This window comes from Poecilia latipinna, unplaced genomic scaffold (assembly GCF_001443285.1).
Source record: "Poecilia latipinna isolate Pla-1442-1.1 unplaced genomic scaffold, P_latipinna-1.0 Scaffold290, whole genome shotgun sequence".
Classification (NCBI taxonomy): Eukaryota; Metazoa; Chordata; class Actinopteri; order Cyprinodontiformes; family Poeciliidae; genus Poecilia; species Poecilia latipinna.
The window spans coordinates 447,999-470,016 of NW_015112906.1; the positions used below are offsets into that span (position 1 = coordinate 447,999).

A 22,018-nucleotide genomic window follows, 5' to 3' on the forward strand; every position below is an offset into this window, starting at 1 on the left:
AGTCAGTTGGACATGCTCTTTGACTGTTGATGCTTAACAACAAAATGTATATTAAATAAATCTCTCAAAGCATCGTCATTTACCTTCCATTGATATTTTCAATCCTTTTCTTCAGTTTTCGTCACTTTCTACATCCTGCAGTAGATAATTTCTTGGATTTTATCTGCACTCATCTGGAGTTAATCCACTCTGACAGTTTAATGGGTATAGAGTCTGAAAGAGGTCTGAAATCTATAGCGAGCTGACTAACAGATAAGCACAAGAAAAAGAGAAACAGAACTGGGGATAGTGTGTCTGAAATGTGTGACTTGTCAATTTATTGTGTGCGCTGGCTGTGAAACTTTAACAAAGAACAAACACAATGGACAAGAAACTTAGAGCAATGCTCTATCAGGATCCACAACATTTTAAGAGAAGAAACATAATCTTTACCAGTGATATATATATATTTTTAATTCTTGGTTCTTGCATTCAATCTCTGTCTGATTTTCATTTTCATGGTTCATCCCTAAGCTAAGGAAGCACCAGATCAGAATGTCTTACTAAATCTTTGATTATCTCATTTATATCAAGCTGCACAACTTTATATCTGCAAAACAAACATAAGTGATGTTTACAATATAGCATTTTAAAAGATGCTGCCGCAGATTTCCTTAAATGTCAACCCAGTTCTATAAAATGCTTTTTGTGCCAGTGTAACTCAGAAAAGGCGAGGAATAATATAATATTTCTTTGCAAGGTAATTTAGTCTTGACTAATCCCACAAAAACCAAATAGAAACTGACCATGAATGTAAAAAGTTTGATGAAACATCAATGTTTTGAGGAATTTAGATAATATTCTCCCACAGAAACTTTCTTTAGTCCAAATAATGAATACTAACACCATCAGGCCAACACCTGGATCTAACTTCAGTTATGCTGCATGTGCAGATAAGCAGGATATATGAGGTTAATAACCTACTGAACATAAATGAAGCTGTGATGTGATTATTCCAGGCAGACATTTAGACTCGAAACCCAACTGTTTACTTCATACATCCACGCTTTTTGCTGTGTGTCAAAATGTTTCCATGTAGTCTTGCTTAAGAATCTGTTGAACTTTGCGGACAGCTTTTTCTTGCTGGAGAGTGCTTCATACTTCTCATTGAGAGAATACACCTGCATCATACATAAACAGCTACTATTTTATTTCTTGATTATTACTGGAAGTCCATATTGCTGATTAAAAAAAAACATTTCTTTTAATGAAGGGCTCAATTTATTTCCTTTAAAACGGAAGAATTGGAATAAATGTGTTCCAAAAACAAACCACACAACTTGTACAGCAATTGAAAAATGTTGGTATTTTTCTTCACTGCAACATTCCACTGTTTAAAATATAAAACACATCTCCCCAATTGAGGCTTCGGCGTCCTTTACTCTGGCAACCGTAAAAAAAATTTAGTGAAAATGCCATGAAATTAAATCCACGTATGCATAAGTCATTAACAGTACACATATTCTTTAAACCTATAGGTTTGTTAGAGAACATCCATGAACAAAGAGCACCAGGAAAATAAATGTAGACAACAGATATTGAGAAGTTTGAAGCTGGATAAAGATACAAATCAATATCACAAATCTTGATCCTCAGCGTACCTTAAAACAAAACAACTATCAAGATGCTTATTTTTAGCAGGACCAGAGAAACTGGTCACAGTTTAAGGGAAGATGGATGAAGGGAGAATTAGGGCAGAGCTTGACCAACCAGCAGGACAACAGTCCTACACATACAGCTAGAGATACAATGCAGAAAAGCCTAGTTAAAGTCCAGTCGTACGTCATATTGAGAATCTGTCATGCGACTTTAAAGCTTATGTTCCCGTATGCTTTATAAAGTTAGCTGAGCGTGAGGTATTTTGCAAAAAATGAACATCTAGGTGTTCATTCTGGTAAAGTGATAGACCAGAAAATTTGCAGCTGTAATGGCAAAATACAGTGTGTCATACTGACTCACAGTGAGTTCATATAAATCAACACAACACTTTTCAGATTTTCCTTTCACTTCAAAGATCCAAATGAAATGCAGTAGAAACCTATGAAGACTGTGATTGTAAGAATGCGACAAACTTGAATGGCTGAGTTCTGGCGAAATACAACTCCACACAATTCTGCCAAACATGAAGATGTGCACAAAGGTCTCTTCAGACAACCGAGTTCCCCAGCCAATTGAATGTTTTAGCAGATACCCTATTGTGTCTGCAGTGCACAGAGTTTCAATTTTGCGCATTTTAAATATAAAGATCTTTAATTATTTGAGTGAATATGCTATTTAAAGATTAACATCATCAGTTTTCCCATGGTTTTCTAACAATGCAGCCCCTCTGCTGACTTCTTTGGTCTTCATGTCAGACAGGACATGCTTAGCATCATCTCCTGCTGATTTCACAGTGAAGCCATTAGATTTAATTTGGTTTTTGTAAATGATGCAATGGTAATCCTTCTTCAATTCATGGAAGCCTTCCTTTTAATTACTGTTAATTACAATTTGCATAAAGCTCTTTAGGCAAACTGCTCCTAAAGCCGCTGTAATAATTATACATGTAAATGAATGGTAAGCTGATAAAGGTCTTAGTTGGTTCAATAAAGGATTTATTTTTAAAAGCTGTTTGATAAGAAAAAGTCAGATATGGAGAAAAGCAAACCAAATGTGCTATGATTCAGAAAAGAATCAATGTGAGAAAAGTGTTTGCTATTATTATTATTATTATTATTATTATTATTATTATTGCTATGCCATGCAACACGAGCATTATTGTAATTTCACATGTACTAAAATTGACACAGAAACATAACTGTGCTTTTCTTGTGCAAAGTTTAAGTAAATTAATATCCTTCCAGATGTAGAAGATCATACAACAAGCAGCAGAGGGGTTTGGTTAAGAAGTCACAGTCTAATCCTTAGTCAGTAATGTTCACCCATCAGTTTGCATTCAGTCTCCTTGGTAACCAAATCTGGCTTTTGGGATTTGTTGATGTCTGCCCCTTTCATTATGGCATTAAGACATTTGCCACAACATCAGAATAACTCACAGACCCACTGCTTTCTTGTCTACATGGAAAAATGTTAGCTGGATTCAAGGATGTTGGTAAAGAGTCATCAAGAAAAGAGCCGCAGCTGTAAAAAAAAAAAAAAGTCATCCTGTTATGTGTGAGATGAAAAAAAGTGGAAGAAATTAGTGGTGCTGTGCTCCAAGCTGTGCTTTGATGAGGGATCTGCTGTCCAACATCCATCTGGAATCACATAACTTCCCTTACAGCCATTCAGTCACAACCATGTTCTGGTGTGTTTGTGAATGTGACACATTTCATAGCATAACTTTGAAGCTTTGGTGTGACAGACTAAAAATCTAATGAAATGTGACAAATGACAAAAAAGAAGAGAACATTTTTGTATGACTCAAGTAAAATTACAATTTTATAGATTCATATTTAAATGCGAGAAGTGACATTCTGTATCATTGTGCTAGGAACTCTGATCTTTTCCTCTATCTGAACTTTTCTCGGCCAAGTTCCTACTTTTTTATGGTTTCAGACATTATGTCAAAGTTTCTTCACTTCCTCTATCTGTCACCTCCACCTTTACTAAATGGCACAATTAGGGTGATCATTATTGCAGGCTGAAAACAAACCTGAGACGTGTCTTTAACGACCCAATCAGCAGCTCTAATAGGCGATAGGTTTCGGTCATGTTTTTGTTGGCCATGTGTCTTTGCCAAACGCTGCAGTTTAAAAGGTAGCACTAAATAAATTGGACTCCACTGAGATAACCATGACTGAAAACTGAAATCGCATTTGATGGCAGTCATTAGCTTTGCTCTCAGGCCAAATACATCATGCTGTCACTATTTTGGCCCACAGAACCTATTAGATGCCATTAGTGGGAGCAATTGAAGGCAGCAAATTACCCTTGTGCTGTGCACATTTCTACATTAGTGTTTTAAATTTGTTTGTTTTGACAGAGATTTTGAAGTCTGTATATCAGATGTGGGTATTTACCGTTTTATACTATGTCATATGTTTGCAGTACAGAAAATCTAGCATCTAGTTTGAATAATATAATCATTTTATTCTCTTTGATTTTTGACCTTCGTGTGAGCAGAATTATTCATGTTCGCTTTATGAAGCTTTTTAAAGTAGCTGCAGATGTGAATGGGTTGTCTTAATTCACAGTTTATGTTAAAACTGTGCACCCATGAGCAATATGGGTCAAATATGCAACATTTAAAAGCTTAGTGAAAGAAAATATATTTACAATTTACACTGATACTTATTTCTTTTCAAAAGCTTTGGTTTTTGGTAAATATTATTAAACCAAATAGAAATGAAAAGATCCTCGATTTGAAATAAAAGCCCTCCACATAAAACAAGGTAATATTCACAGTATTTTTAGTGAGTTTTCATACGCTTTGAATATCTTCTGTCACTGCGTCAGGGTAACATAGTGACTGCAGAGATCCACGGCTCAGGTAGGGAAATCCGCTGAAAGGATAACGTTCACTTCTGTGTGTGCAAAGGAAAGTTAACGCCCTTAATGGACCATCCGTATGATGAAACATGGTTGTGGCAGCATTGTGCTGTGAGGATGCTTTTTGTCAGCAGGGCAGTCAAGCTTGTTGATGGGGAAAATGAAAGGAGCTAACACAGGGAAATCTTGGAAGAAAACCTTTTCGAGGCAGCAGGTGGCTTCACCTGCTCTGGAGAGTTTCTCCTTGAGTTGTAAGATGCTTCACGGTCAGATTTTAATCCAAAAAGTATTTTGAAGACCGGGTATCGTTTTTCTTTCACTTCACAGTGATGCTACTTTCAGTCATAGTGTAGTGTTGTATCTTAGCAGAATGTAGTGAAGTTTGTGGGTTTAAAATGAGAAAGCTTCATGTTTAAACATGTGCATGTGCACATATGCTATCCTGTAATTTTTACTTTGAAATCTAGATGATGATTGATTGATGATGCTACTCTAAACAGAGTGAACTCAGTACCTAACTGCATGCCAGGATAGTACATTTTTAAACCCTTCTGAGAATCCTCCTTCGTTCTCAGTCGATCTCTGACAGGGCTGATAAGCACACACATCGTACACAGATCCTCTGTGGGGCTGTTGTGGGTTTCTGACCCTCTTTGGCCCCCACGTCCCACTACGCTGTTTGTGATGGCTTAGTGACAACGCCTGTCAGGGGAGGAGTCTACGACCTTTGCTTAACTAATGGGTCCTTCATCATCCCCCTGTGCCAGTAGCATGCGCCTGGTGTTTATTGCTCTTTATTTTAAATTAAATCACAGCAGTGCCCATCCATCATGGTCTTCCATGACCTTTACTGGAGGTGATCATTTGGCCCTGAAGAAGTCAGGGTAAGGCTTTAAATGCAACCTCTGGACCAGAAGACACTGTTTCAATAAACCATGTCGGCTTCATAACATCTCACAAATGAGACATGAAAAATATTTTATGATATAAGTTGTAAGTAATTTAGATAAAAACTCTGCATAAACATCTAAGCAACGTCACAGATAAATAGGTTTGTCCGCAGGTCACACTCGTCTTTGCTGACTGTATCCATGCTGTTAAAACAAAATGAATGAGTAATGAATTCATGCAGCTGCCGGTTTTAATCACAAGTCTCCCTGGATCATAACCTGAAGACATTTATTTTTCTGATTTTAAATCTTTTTTTTTTTTTTTTTTTTTCCAGCAAATCATCTTTTTGCTTTTTTTCTGTTGGTAAGGTTAATAAATTGTTTTGGTGAGTTTTTTTTTTTTTTTTTTTAATCACCCGCAAGTAATGGCACCCCTATTAAACAGACACTGACAGACAGTGATGGTGTATTATTTAGGGAGAAAAGATCAAGAATATATCTCTGTTTGTTCTATTATGGTAATAGAGTAAAGCAGCCAACGGTGTGAGGTAAGTAATTGTTTTAAGAGTGCTGTATGCCAATGGTAAAAGTCACGTTTTAACATTGCATGAAGCCCAGTGAAGACAGGAATGCTGATCGCTGCTGTACTCCAGTTTCCCTGCTGTCTCTCACAGTGCTCTCCAGAGATCAGCCTCCCCACATCCCTCTGGCTCTGCTGTGATAAAAGATCTGCTCTGGGGGAAGAGTTCCCCAGTAGCTGAAAGAATCAGTCCTCTAGGCTCCCTTAGATAAAAAAATAAAGTTGAAAAGTAACAAAAGAGTCTTTTTTTTCCCCATTTACTTCAGCAAGAAGTCAGTTTTACCCTATGAATCATATTCGTCTTTACGGTGCCTCACAGGCCTGTGGTTCAGCACAGGATGGTAGTGGAAATAACTGATGTAATTATATCTAAGTGAGAGCAGCGTACAATAAGAAGGCACCATTTAATGTTTTTGACTTTCATACCTTTGATTTTTTATTTTTTTATTTTTTTGTAGCCTTAAATAAGATTCCATTTTTCTGTCTGCAAATGATCCCAGTTAGTGATGTTTTGCTCAATCTCTTTTGAGCTCATGTTACTTTTGTGCATTGTAAAAGCAGCATTCAGCAGAGGAGAGTGCTTTTATGGCATCTTTTTTAATGGATCTCAAAGAAAAGAGACAAATTACAGTATACCCTTTGAGTGGTTTAATGTTGAACTGGAGCTCACAATTATACCTGTGTGATGCAGAGATGTCAGCACTAAAGGCCCATTCGGCTTTTTAAGGGTTGGCTTTTTTTTTTAGAATGTTCTGAGATATTATCTCTGTAAAATGGAAAATATACAATGATTACCATGATAATTATTGGCAGAAAAGCTGTGCATTTCCTCCAATAATTTATCTGACTGCAGTTTTATTTTAAGTGGTTTAATCTCGGGTTTGTGAAGGTACAGTTCTGCTGCGAGGGAAACCATGGTGTAGTTCTGAGTTCTGGGTCTGCCCTGGTATATCTGCCACCAAAAGGAAGATGTCCATGAAACAATCAGAAGGCATCTTATAAATAAATATATTTAGAGTAAAATCCTGGCCTGATGTTTCAGCAGAAAGCATGTTTTAATTCAGATGCGTCTTATAAGATTTATGCATTTTGCTGAGATCTAAAAATATGAATTGTCTAAAGAAAAGAAGCTTTGGTCGTAATTAAATTGACTGTGGCCGCAAAAACTTTATATGTAGTGTAAAGATACATTTTAAGAAATCACAACATATATCTGCACTAATGTCTGGAGAAAAATAATTTAATCTTGCACACCTGTGCTGTGACTTTTTCTTCAAAATATAACACATGAATACGAACAACTAAAACCTCTGCCTTGAACTGCCATTTTGTGGAAGACGGAAACTCAAGAGGAAAAATCTCACCAACTCAACTTTGAACTATCTGCAATAAGCAGCTGTAAAACAATGGAAGGGGGAAATACGCGAGGCTGCAAAAGTGTCTATTTGCTGTAAGATGTTACAGTCATAAGATGCTTCTGAGTCTCAACACGAACAAATGTGTCCAGAGCAGTAGACTTAATTTGTTGTCTATAGTGCCAGTCCACCCAATCCTCCACATACATGTGATAATAGGAAAAAGCTGGCATCTGTTGACAGCCAGAGTCGTCGTTGCCTGTCTGAATTACGATATAATGAGGTCTTTCACTGGAAATTTTCTCAGGCTGTGATTTGGGGTTAAGGCCTTAAGATACAAGCCTCAGATGCAGTTAATAAATTCCTAAATTTTAAAGGTGAGTGTTGTGTTTGTTCACAGCACTAAAATTAATAGCCTTTGAGACATGCTCTGCAAAACATAAGGAGATGTTTATGGTTTTTTACCAGTATTTCAATTCAGCTTTTATCTGAGGTAGCTTTTAGTGGTTTTCCTGTTAAAGTCTGGCCTTCTACAAAGCAAAGTTAAGGGCCTTTTAACAGTGTGTTGTAATAGTTCTGCTAAAAGCTAAATATTCAGTGTCCTTTCCTCATGAGCTCATATGCTTTTTACTACTAATTTGCTTTTCGTTTTAAAAGGACGTTTGAAATTGCTTTATGTTTACAAGCCCATAGGTCAGTGGCTGCAAGGTCAGATGTATTGTGGAAAATTGAGACTAATGAATAGGTGGAGTAGAGTAGAAAGCGTCTCCACTATATGTCCGTTTATGAGATCCAGCAGCTCTGGAGTTAATGAGGGCGAATACAAGGCTTCAATTCACTTTTAAACTGCTCTGCTCAGCTCTTAGATAACCATGGTGCACAAAAAATAGCTCCCGTCTTTTGAATTTAAAGTAAATCTTACTTTTTTTTGTTTCAAATTGGTTGTGCTACTTGCAAATCTATTTGTTTTAACTTCAGTTGTTTTCTTTCTGTGTGCTGAGATTGGCTCGTTGTGCAGATGATTGATGTTACACTAATACATAAAAAATGCCCTGAGTAGGGATCCCTTTTATCTATGCAGGATAAAAATGCATTTTATTGTTAATTTGAATAACCAGCTTTGTCTTCATTCAGAACTGGTTTGTTGTTACAGTGATGTATATCACACACAGGCACATGTCAATATATTAGAGTCTTTTTAAATATCGTATTTCAGTTATTAAATTCAAAAAGGGACACTTTTTGAAGTGTGAATTATATACATTTATTGCAGTGACAAATTTCAGGCATGTTAATTTTTATGACTATGGGTTGCAGCTAATACTAACCTCAGAAAATTGGAATGTAGCATGAAACCAATTAAACAGATTTACAATACAGAACCAATGTCATGGTTACGATCCTTGGAGTTTGACATTTAGTCTTGTCTGAGTTCTTATGTTTTAAAATTTCCCTCAGGTCTCCTATAGGCCTTTTTGCATTCTTCACTTCACTTTGCCGTGCATTTACATGTTTAAATTCACAAGATCCTTTTCAAAGTAATCACCTCACTGCAGTTTTAATGCTCCTTTATTTAGCCAGTTGCCTGCAGAGTATTTCTTTGCAGCTAGAACTCGTGTCTTTTTGATGTATTGCTCAATGGTTGCCCCATTGCTGTACGTTTTATTTCCCTTTCACAATATCTTCTAAGTCGTGATTTTGCCTTTGGGTTGTTAGAATCAACAAAACATAACAAAATGGCCTACATACAATTCTGATCAGACAGACATCCAGCAGATACTCCACAAGGCGGGTACTTTCCAGAGGGTAACTGTCAAAGACACTTGTTCACAAAACATTATTACTTGGGCTTTCTTAACACCTCAGCATAGCCAAAGACTGATCACCTCTATGCCATAATGTAGTGATCCAGTAATTCGTGCAAGAGGAACCCCAACTAAGTATTAAGTGCATATTCTGACAGTACATAGACATAATTTTCAATGGGTTATCATTTCCATTTTTAAAATTCATTTTTATTTGTCCAATGCAATATTCAAATTTTCTGATCAACTAAGTTTTTGTGCTAAATGTAAGCCACAATCATCAGAATTAACAGATATAAACACTTGAGAGTTTTATAAACTTATTTTATTGTTTATAAAATAAGTTTAACATTTTGAGTTGTGCCACTGAAATGGATCAACTTCAGTGATATTGAGATGCACCTGCAAGGAACTGATTTTCATTCCTGATAAAGATTGCTTTGGATAAAGAGACGTTTGAGCAGATCTGATAAATAATGAAACCTCTGCTACAATGATCCCCAAAGCTTATGGGGGATGTCCACCCCTCTGCTGAGATAATCACCCCCACCACTGAGCTGGCATGTCTGTGTGGATGAAATGGACTGATAGCTGTCTGCGCTTATCTGACAGGGTTTGATCCACTGGGAAAGATTTAGCTGTATTGGGAAAACGCATCCCAGTGAAGAATGACTATAACTCTCTGTTCAGTATTTTGTGGTGGAGCCTGCGGTGCAGATAGAAGACACTGAACTATAAATATGAAAAAAAAAAGCTGTAGAAAGTACAAACAGGAGCAAAGATGGCCGTACAGGTCTATAAAGACAGGTGGGGATGTATGTTCTTTGTCCTTAAGGCTGTATCTGTCTCTTCTATCAGCACTTTGTTCTGTCTTACTATAATGGACTTGCCTGAGATTTAAACCTCAGGTCAACACCCCATTCTCCGACTCATCAGGATACAGGATATTGAAAGAGATACACGAAAGAAAGAGCTGAAGGATAGCGGGCTTTGTTGGCTGTGGATCTGCCAGGCACAGACATGCAATATTCCAGTTGGAGATGTATTGTCCTTTGACTGATGATGATGCTTAACTGTATGCTATGCATGGCGATCTTATCTGCTGTACTGCAAGGATGCCATTGTCAAATGATAAAGCAGGACTTTAAAGTCTGCCGAATGTGCTGCAATGTAATGTAACATAAACTGCTTCCTGATTCACATCACATACCTCCTACAATACTAGGTAGCGTGTAGAGAACATGTCATTCAAATATGTTGAATCCATAGTTCTTCTGTAAAATTGCAATTTCACCAAAATGTTTCCACTTCCAGCTATAAGGGGCTTTCTCTGATAGCTGATAGATAAGCGCTAGCGCCAAGGCTGGATTGCGATCTTGTCTCATCTATCTGTTTATATATTTCATTGCCATGACTTTTATTAAATTATTGTGTGAACAAGCTTATTCACTTGTGATTTTAATTTCATTTTCTCTATAATGGAAATACTACAATTGCAAAATTGTATTTTCCAACATTAACAGAATGACGACAAAGATTTGAGGACATTTGTAATGAAATCACAGCTATTAACTCGTGATTCTGCAAATGTGCATGACTCATAGTGGCTCAGTACACCTTCGTAGCACACTTCAGGTTTTTTTTTTTTATCTTTTATTTTTGTTCTACTTCACAATTTTGTACAACTTAGTGTCGATCTTTTCCGAAAACGACGCTGATGTTTGTAACTTGGCAGAATGTGAAAATGTTTAAGAGATATAACTCATTTTGTCAGAAACTGTATAAAAGAACTGGTTTATTTCCTGTCATAATATGGATTAAGATGTCAAACTGTACTCATTGCAGAAAAGCTTTTAATAGAGCTATAATTTACACAGTGGCAGTCATGCAGGAAAAGCCTTCATGGTCTAGCCTGTCGTGTTGTTCCTGGCCCATGTTTTGTAAGATAAACATACTCAGATTTATTGTTACTGCCCATGCCCTGCAGCCCAATGAACCTTCTGACAAAGGACTTGGAGATGGGTTGGTATCAGGACAAGGATGTTGAATAATTTGTATGTTGAGCGTGTCCTCAGGAGAAATGTAAGAAACACTCCCACATATCTGATCTGGCACTGGCCAAATGTCTTTCACCGATTCAGGAAAACAGTAGACACAGTGTGGAGAAAGAAGAGGTTAAAAGGTGAAAATGGTTTCTTCTGGGACAATCGTTTCTTGATTTGAATGTCCAGTTTTGTTTATTTATCATAAAAATGCAGGTGCTGTGTTGCCCTAAAAATAAAACAATCCTGCTTAATCTTAGCTGAAGGATTTCAAACAAAATGCATGGAATTTACCTTGATTTAACCTTGCAGTGAATACAATGAGTGTGTAATCTTGTGATGTCCCATGTGTCTCCTCTCCCTCTGCGCAGCCATCTGAACATGTGGAGCTTGAAGCAAATAAAGTGTTTATTCTATGGATCACAGCACAGAGATATCTCCCCCTGCAGAGGCTTTAAAACCTGAACAACATGGTGCTGGAGCAGGCTTTTACACTTAGTCGTGTAATGACTGCAAATAAAAAAAAGAGACTTCCTGATGAAGTAATGCGGAGTACTTCAGTGTCATTAGAGTCAGTGATGTGCTTTTAGGAGGCTCTGTTTCTTAGCACACCAGCCGGTACAATATGCCTGTCCCATGACATGTGTTTATGCCATACTTCCTATGTATAAAATATGTAAAGAAAACAATAGCTTAAAACTGAAAAAAAAAAAATTGCAGAAGGAGGAATGAATTAAAATAGACCTGGTGTGCTGGAAGATTGAGATGACTAGATTAAAAACATAAAAGAGTAACTCCAAAAGTGGAGTTTAAGAAGCTAAAGCACAAGAAGAAAATTACAAAGGAATTCTAAACAACGTTCTGACATTATTTTCAACCTGAGACCGATTTATTTTAAAGTCTATCCGTCACGTTACATAGATGTATTCATGGCTGTAGGTGACCAAGACTTTAGGGTTACGTTGTTTCCATTCACAGCAAATGGAGCCAGCCCAAGCGGTTGCAATAAAGTGTTATATGGTTGTCTGCAGAAAGCTGTGCACACTCCTAATAAATATAGCATTTACATCATCATAGACCTCACCACACCCCCGTAGCATAAATCACATTATCTGCTGTCAACTGTAAAGGTTCTGGTGTGCACATCAGTTTTGTCTCAAATAGCTGATCTTCCTATGTGAAAACTGCATCTTTTGTTTTTAAAAATCAAATTATAAAATTCACTCTATTTTGTCATTTGAGACAAAGAGGCTTGCTAATCCTATTAGACTGTCAAATTTTAAATGTTGTTTATTGTTGGGCTTTGATCTCAGCTGGACTAAACATTTGTGACACCAGGTCTATATTAACTCAGTTACACCAATTCTGTCAGGAGGAGAGGGCCAAACTATTGTGAAAAGCTTGTTAAAGGAAACAAAAATCTTTGTTTAAGTTCACAGTTTTATAAAGTAATTTTACCAAGAAAGAACTTAAACTTCTGAATCTAAGGAGTTAAAAAAAAAAAAAAAAAAAAAAAAAAACATTCTACACAACTCTCATTGTTCTGTCATTTGACATACATAACTTATTTTTGGTAGTCTTCACTGACAAAACAGGAAAAGGTTTATGTTGATTTGTCAGAAGAGAAAAGGGAAATGTCTGATACAATCCATGTGAATATCTTGGAATTTTTTGATTATTAGTGTTAATCAAAAAAATGATCCTAAAAAATAAAATTTTCAAGATGCATTTACAAATTTGCCTTTATTTGTCATGTAGATTGCTTAATTGACATAAAAAATGCCTTTCTGTACCAGTTTTGCTTTTTGAGTATTTATATAATTTATGTTACTGTCCTCCTTCTAAACCATCAATGTTGCATTTTTACCAACTGTATTATAGATATCCTTTTTCAGTTTCAGAAGCCTGTCTAGAATGCAGACAGTGAGCTGTTACCAGCTGCTCCACCGAAAGCTAAAACTAGTCTGAACCAGACTGCAGGGAGAGCGTTCTGCCACCGTTTCTGGGACTGTAATAATTGGGCAGGGATTTCTTCTTCCCAGGCTGAGCATGGGGCTAGCTGTGCATGCTAATAACCTGGGCAATTAGCCCGTCAAAACAGATTTAAAAAGACCTGGTGTGCAATAACCCAGTGGACAAAGACTCAACAATATAGGGAAAACCTTGAAGGATGCACAGTAGGCTGAGCTATAAAGGCTCACTCAAGGCCTGAAGCATGTCTGTGAGCTATAGGAGGGCCTCTTATCTGTTTCGTGAGATGGGATCGTCTTCCGAAGGACAAGCACAGCCACATATCTGACTGGCAACAAGACAGGAGATCCCCTGCTGGAGAGCAGTGAGCCAAACTGCTCCCCTACGATTGGCTCGTTCTCGGTCCTCAGGGTGTAATTAGTAGAAGGGTCAGAGAAGGTCCAGCAAGGCCTGTTGCACCAGTGTGCCACAAATGACCTATCATTTAACAATAATGGCATGTCTGCTGGTGGGGCTATGATGACAGGCAGCCAGCAGTCATCATCATCTCCATCACACACGAGACAATTGTGGCAATAAATGGTTGTTGAACTTTAGTGGCTGCTGACAAAAAAAAAAAAAAAAAAAGGGCTTTTATGATCCGGAAGAACCTAAACCCCTAAAGAAAGATGTATAGATCTATTTTTCAGATTGTGTCATTAAATCTTTTCTCTTAGTGCCGTCTTTATAAATTCTGTGCATGTTGATTCAAACTCAGATGGGATTGAAGGCTCGACAAAGGGATGTGTGGACTCCTGCCCTGCAGCTGCTGCATGCACATAAACCATAATTGGAAAGTGTTTATGCGCAGTTGACATTTAGATATTTGAACAGGCTTTCCAGTATCTTCGGAGTGAAGTGGTGAAGCTCCTTTATTTGATTGTGACATTTTCGCAACATGTGCCACAGCACAATCCTGTGTGGAGTTTGCTGATTATAATTTCAGTATTCTTATTTTGAGCAGAGACACTCTTTCCTCATTTGTCAAACACTGTTTACAGTCGTTTAATATTTTATTTTTTTCCAGTCGTATAGTTAAGTCTGAATAATGCATGTTTTAGCACCGCCGCAGTGTGAAAATATAGATACCACGGTTTGCGCTCCAAAGCTTGTGAGGTTTAAAGTAAACTTCTGCACATTCAGAAATGATGACAGTCCACAGAGGGTTCACAAGTACAAAAGTTCAGGGAAAGGGCAAAGCAGTACTGCCAGAGAATCTGCATTTAATGCAAACCGCTTTGTGGACTGTTGAAATGAACCTATGACTCCTGTTTCACTGCCATCTAGTTTTGCATAAATTCTAACTCGACTTTCAGATTTGGAGGGTAATCAGGTCCTTTCTTCTTTGTGCACATTCACCAGCCAGAGGTCAAGAGCAACAAATGACTGCTGTTAAAATCTTCCAGTTCCCATAAATGCACAGACTTGACCTAAATGAACTGAATATGATGAGTTGACTACAGAGTTTGTGTTCTTACTTTTTTTGCAATTCTTGCGCTATGAAACCTTCATATGCAAGGCAAAAAAATCACTTCTGCTTAAAGATCCCAGTAATTTTTATTATTTTTTTTTGTAGAGATAGACATACCAGAATTCTGATTACTGTTTAAGAATGAATGTATAGGAAGATTCAAGAACAGCACTGAAATTGTAAATTTGTTTGTTAGCTTTTGTACTGTGAGCTTTGATAAATTTGGATTTGTAGCAGAGATGAAATTAGGCCACTGAAGGAAAAAAAAAGTTGCTGTAAAAAAGTTTCAACTATTATTTTAAAACAAGTCATTAAATTTCACAGACAACTTAAATTCCCTAACTGCTGCCAATGTGACTAAACTAGAAAGAAAATAAAGTATTCTACCCTTTATCTCTGTTATAATTTTCCACTTGAAGCTTATAAAAACATCACATTTAATTTCTCAGAATATTATGTCAGACCAATACAAAAATTAAAATACAGGAATGTGTGCTAACTGGAAAGTTTCATTAAAACCGGCTTATAAATTATTCTGAGCGGGAACTTTTTCAAAGATCTCGGAAAGTTTCTTTTGCCAGAGAAGTCTCATCGGTTTTTGACTAGATTCACAGGACTGTATTTAGGAAACTGTGTTTGTTCTTCAGGAGGGTAACCACATTTTGGCACAGAAAAGATGATCTAACGCATTTGTGTCCTGGGTGACCTGCGGTATAATGATGTTTACAGAACAGCTACCTATAAACAACTCATTTGTGACTCAGATTTGTGTCTGCATGTTTTCTGTCGTTTTTACTGCAGGAGACTTTGAAATGCAAAAGAGTGTTTTTTTTTCCTCATTTTTTTTTTAATTCCATCTTGATTATCATCCAGGTTTTTAATTTGGAAACTCAACTGTTCTCAACTTACACTTTCCACCACCCTCAAGCTACAGCTCAAAGCAGAGAGTCCTGATTATATTTTGATCCTCAGCTAATCGGTGGAAAACATTCAACAGGTCTCTCCACCTCAGCACCTCCTACATCTTGGTATTCCCGCATACTCTGGGTTGTTCTTCCCAGAAACACTGACCACTAATGATAGTGTAGCAACACCTGAGCATCGTGAATGAGAGCGTTCAGAAGGTTCTCGTAGGAAAACCCGGGAAGGCAATAGCGCTTCCCTGAATCTCAGACCCTCTGTATTCTCGGGCAGATGTCACACAGCGTGTAGGCCAGAGGCTAAAAGGAACACCTGATATCTGAAGGAGTTGTTTTTTAATATTCAGCAGGGATTCAGCCAATCAATAACCTGCATCAACAGGGTGGGAATTGATGTTCATGGAAAAAGAGTAAATATCATTTTAGAAAAGTGTATCGACAGTCCTGTAAATCTGTGATCGTTGGCAATGTTGTTGCACAATGACTTACGAGCGATTGCTCAGAAATCACATTGATTAGATGCTGGATCTAATTAACCAGATAGCCTCCGCATAAAGAATAGTTTGTAACGGATGGGCGCAAATAGTTTTATTGTTTGGAAACATTTGTGGCCTCGTTGTAAATTATCATCAATTATTGGCAGATTATTCAGCTGGTTTCCTCTTAGCTGATTTCCCCTGAGATGTAAACAGGCTGCAACATTAATTTAATTTCCTTTTGGTATTGTTTAAATGTACTAAAATTTGTAAATATTTTTTAATGATTATTTCTAATATAGTTAATGTATTAAATTAATTGATTTTGTATATAAAAAAAAATAATGGTATATGACATTTTTATCTCCGAAATAATATAAAAATGCATAATAGTGCAATGCAGGGCTCAATACAACACCATTTCTCTGTGCACATCGACTTTATATTATTCCAACAATATGACCTCACAGGATCCATGGGCAGCCCTGTCAGGATGCTCTGCTCACCAGAAATTAAATTCTGCAGAGGTAATGCCAGATGACACAGGGTTGAAGACATCAAGGGGTCATGGGAACAGGAAATGGAGCCTACTGAATAATGTCATGTAAATGAGAAACGGAGAGGACTGGCTGCCCTTCAAGACGAGCGTGCTCCCAGAGGAAAATTAGAAGCGCTGGAGACCAAATCGCTTCAAGTCGAACACATGTATGAGAAGCTGACAGGGAAAAAAATGAGCCAGGACCAGCTATAAATGAAATATAATGTTTGAAACACACTTATTTGGATTTTGAGTTGACTACTTGGAGAGTCTATGATCCTGTGCTGCTTGTGAAGCCAAGGTGAATAGATTGAATATTTGCGTATGTTAAAGAGGTGCCAGTATTGTCAGAGTATTTTATTTAGCTGCACTTTGACTTATGATGCCTTGAAACAGTTCAGAGCCCTGAAGCACAAACTGTGTAAAGCAGTATGAATGTGAAATATTTTGAGAAAGACAATATTTTCATTATATTTTATCCATTCTTCTCTGCAAAAGAATTCAAGCTCAGTGAGAATGGATGGCGGTCAGGTGGACTTGCCATCTGGCGTACCGGGCAATGCCCAGTAGGCCGATGCCCATTTACAGGCCGCCCTGAAGCTGTCATAATGTCACCGAAAAAGGTGTATTATAAATGACTTTTGTTGGGCGTGACACTCATCGGTTGATTTTCAAACTTGGTGTCCAATTTAGTGTTATTTTAGCATGCCATGGAGTTATAGCTTTCAGGGTTTACAACTTATAGGATATAATATTATTTAAACATTGCTTTGCTGAAATAGATGATTTATCATTGGGAGGCAACCTAAGAACTTGCAAACCTCTCACTGTTTTTATTCTGAAAGGTGGCACTTTGATGAAGAGCCCTCTATTTAATAAGTGTTTCTTTGATATTCGCTTTCACTCCAAGATGGGAATTGTAACACTGTAGCCATCTCTCCCAAGAAAATCTCCAAGTAGTGGAAGAGCATGGCAATTTTTTTTTACTACTCTTCCTTGTAGACTTCTGTGCTTTGTTTTAACTTTTAAAGCAAAACAACATGCACTTATATCCTCTGATATGTTGTGTGCCATATATATATATATATATATAAATTGTGGGTCACCATGGCCAAAAATGTCTGGGCCATTTTTTTGGCTCCAGTCCAGCCCTGATAGATTGTTTGTGAACATCAATTTCCATGCCAGATGCACAATTCTATTTAGGTCTGGAGTTTGACTGGGTTATTTCTAACATATCAAAATGCTTTGATCTGAGCCATCCAATAGTTAAGTCTGTACATAAAGCTTCAAGCCTCAAGGCTTTTGCAGCCCTCAACATCTGTAATGTGAGGACCGCTGTCCATTAATATCCATTTATCTTTCAGTCAACTCTGACCATCTCCTCTGCCCCTGTTTAAGCAAAACATCCCCACTGCATGACGATCCATATTTTAAACCATGCATCTCTTTTGACTTATTTATGATTAGTTTCCTTTTGGTTGGGACAAACCAAGATTAAATTAATGTAACCAAGTTGAATAGAACCTTTAAAAATGCTCAAAAGAAAATAAAGAAAAGCTAAAAGGTTAAAGTGGTGTGGATAGTTTTGTAATGCATTTTTTATTTTACCACTGCTCATTTGAAAATGCTTTTGTATTTCATATTCATGTGCTCAGAAATATTTTGAATTCCGTCAACAAATTCAACTCACGCGAGCTTCTTTCTACATACAGCTGGTGTTATTTCAGGATGGTATTAAAATACAGAGATGACTTTCCATGCTTGTTTGGATCTTAATTTTCTCAGGTGATGCACTCTTTGGGGGATTAAAATTTAACTTCCAGAATAGTACTTATTATGCAAGCCGGTGTCCCTATTACATGGCTCGGAGCAAGTGTAAACATTGCCATATTGTAACTCGATGGGCGTCTCTGTGCAGTGAAATCCATCCGAGTCTGGAAACGCTGCTTCTGCTGCTTGCTGAGACCAGCAGAGCCCAGATTAATCAAGTCGATGTAGTTTGCATCTCTCCACACCTCTTTAGTGTGTTGAAAAAAAACAAAAACTGCATAAGAAATTCACAATCCTTCAAATCGCAATTTACAACCACAGAGGAATACCACAGTAATGAGTTTCTTCCTGGGCCATTTGATTCCAGTTTTCCAGGTGCGAGATGGATACGGCGATGATGAAGTCCCTTAAGGCCCCGGGGTATAGTCACTTCAGATTGGGATTTAAAGGGAGACTTCTGTAAACGGGAAAGCAGACAGAGTGGCTAATGGATACAACCCATGGCGACTTCGGGCAGAGATGAAGAGAGAGAGAGAGAAGGGCAAAAAAGAAGAGAGGGTGAAGATGAGAGGGAGAGAAGGGAAAGTGCTCACATTCCCTTATAAAACGTGGAATGAGCATCGATTTGAACATTTTCTGTTACAGTCAGCTGGCTCCGAGCAGAGAGTCTCACTTGTGATCGGTGTGAATATCACCCAGGCAGAATGAATGAAGCTTAGCTATTCACATAACAGGTGGCTAGAAGATGAGAATGCCAAACACTCCAATACCAGAACAACATGACATTAGGTAGAGCACACATCTATTTATCTGTAGCACAAAGACTATCTCCTCATCAGACAAGATTCTTGTTTATGGTAATGGTCTGATTTTGCTTTGTTAATACATTTCAGGAAGCTTTAACCCACTTAAGGCATTTTATTATGAGCTCTACCTGTGTTCATTGGAAACACACAAAACCCCTTTTAAAAATTACAATGAAATATTATTTATCAACATATTTGTTCCAATTATTTTATGAATGCCAATGCTTAACCCCTTGAATGTCAGATTTAGCAATAAAATCTGTCTTCTAGTCCTTTAAAGACTTGGTTTGAACTCATGCTAGATATACAGATGAACTATCATGCAGACTGTGTGGATCAGCTGCTTTGGCTGACAAGTTACATTTGTGAGGCAAACCTTCAGAGTTAGTTGAATTAAAAAAGCTCTTCCTCTTTAAACTCTTGCTCTGCAATCATTTGTTGATCACAGGCAGATTTTATCTATCAAATGTTTAAAATAAGAACATCAGCGCTTTAACTGTGCCTCAAGTAAAGGTTTTATGCCAAAACTGTCGCTGCCAGATTGGCAACTGTTAAGTGAGGGCATAAATCCTTATAATAAAAGGCACCGAATGAAAAGACAAATGAGAGAGCGCTGGAAGAAGTTGTGCAAAAAAAAAAAAAAAAGGAAAACTGCTGGCAGATGCTGCCAAGTGTGCAAAAAATTATATGTATCTTTGGTCTGGTTTCGGCTTCACATGGTAAACAGCAACAGCAAGAAGTAGAGAAGAAGACGGAGCGAAGTGGGGAGCAGGTAACGAAAGTCGAGAATCACTGAAGCTTCCTGAGGCCAGAGTTTTTGTCTGTTCTTGTCGGGGATGCTGAAGACATTCCCGCTGTAGCCCACAGGTAAACCAGTTCACGCTACTGACTCACTGAGCTATAAACAATATGGGGAATTTGTGATTACAGGGCTCCACAGTTTGGGTTGAATGCAGATTGTGAGGGAAGTGCCAGGTTGATGTGAAAGGATCCTCCGTAGGAAACAAAGACAAACATCACTGAAGGGGAGAGGCAACACATGACGGAACAGGCTCTGAGGTTAGAAGCTGCACAGACAATGACATCTTAACAAGATTGCACATTTGTAATTATCATTTATGACTATCATTACTGGTTTCATGCGCCACAATGCACTTTATGTTATCCAGCAGGTATTTTTTTATGCGGCCAGGTTTCTATGTAAACCCTTAGACCTGCAGCAGCAGTGTACCGGTTGACCCATATCACTACCAAAACAAAATCCCCACAAAGTTTCAAGAGAAACTTGGCATAATGGAGGAGCACTGTTGTCAAAGTAGGAACTTTTTAAGAGGCCCTATTTCAAGGTGTCATATTATGAAGTCAAATTTATTTTATTTTTGATATATACAGCATTTCCATAACAACTGAATGTAACATAGTTACTTGACTGTCCTATAAAATGGCACTGTGTCTGGAAAATACTTAATGATCAAGTTTGGTTAAGAATAAATTATCCTTTTGATGGCATTCAATTTAATTTAGAATATACCTTGTTTTACTTTGTGCTTTGAAATCCAAAGTCTTTTTTTTATGATAAAAATATTTATTTTGTCAAAAAAAAGAGCAAAATACCCCTTTTTGTTGCACTGCCTTGCCTCCAAGAATAACTTCCCATCAGCAACTGAGCCTTTCCCAGTCCTGTAAATGTGTTCTGTCACCTAGAAAATGAAATCCCGACAGGCCATTACAGAAGAGTCACTTTATTCTAACGGTGTGACTGGCTGATCCATCTCAGCCTGGCTGAGTTGAGCCACATGATTGGCACAACCAGCGCAATGTTGATCTCCACCAGCTGAAACAGCTCTCTTCCACTCTGTCAAGGACAATTACTGAGGTCCACAGCTGCCATCTCTGCAAACACTGAAGCATGTATCAAATACAAACAAGCAGAGCACAGAGACTGGGCAAATCTCTAAAGAGAATGGTTTTCTGACACAAAACATGCTGCTGATTAGTCTCTAAATGACTGTCATTGCGAGGACAGGATGAATGTCATGCCATCAAATTATTAGGAGACTGTGTAGTCGTTGCTGTTATCCAGTACATGCAGACAGAGAACAATCTGTTTAAAACTACTGCAATATGCAAGTTTCATTTTTCTTAAAAAGTTTTAAACTTCTGAAATGATGATCACATTTTTCAGATGCCCAGTAAAATGAAACGAAATAATAAAAAAAAAAGAAAAAAATAAACAAAAACATGTGTAGAAGCAAAAGAAAAAAAGAAAAAACAAAAAACAAATAGTCATTAAAATCTGAAAAATTAAAATGGTTGAAAACGGAAGTGTTTTGGTTGGACAAGTCAAATGCTTGCTTTTCATGTGATATTTGCATGATTAGAACATTCAAATCCGTATTGATCCATGAGGAAAAAGTGCCAGAAAGAAAGAAATCAGGTTGGCAGCCATTCTTGAATAAATGGCACCCTAGAGAAGTCCCGTCTTCACTGCCCCCCACTCAGTCAATTAAAAATGTGGAGAGTACCTGTGTTGTTTGGATGAGGTGAAAGAAGTGTGGAATGACATAAAGCTTACAACATATTTGTCCTTTTTTCAGCAGCAGAAAAGACATCAACTCAAATTGATTGCATATACATAAAAGCAATAAAAATGTTAACGGAGCATCTGACAAATAGGTCACATATTTTTTTATTGGATGTCCATGTACTTTTCAAATGACACCCTGAACATCTACACATAAAGCCCTCTGTGTTATGGGTAAACCAACCCTAAAGGCATTTATTTTCAGAAATATTGATATATGTAAAACACCCTTTTAAGTTGGGTTCACATTTACACAGAA

At 37.4% G+C, this 22,018-nt stretch overlaps 1 long non-coding RNA gene across 1 annotated transcript in view; it reads left to right on the forward strand.

Annotated features, from left to right (window-relative positions):
- LOC106948470 (uncharacterized) overlaps positions 1-20,230 on the forward strand; it is an 82,456-nt gene extending 62,226 nt beyond the window's left edge. The window contains exon 2 of the long non-coding RNA XR_001425180.1: positions 20,106-20,230. This is a non-coding gene — a long non-coding RNA (uncharacterized LOC106948470). The remainder of the gene's footprint in view (positions 1-20,105) is intronic.
- Positions 20,231-22,018: the final 1,788 nt, after the last annotated feature.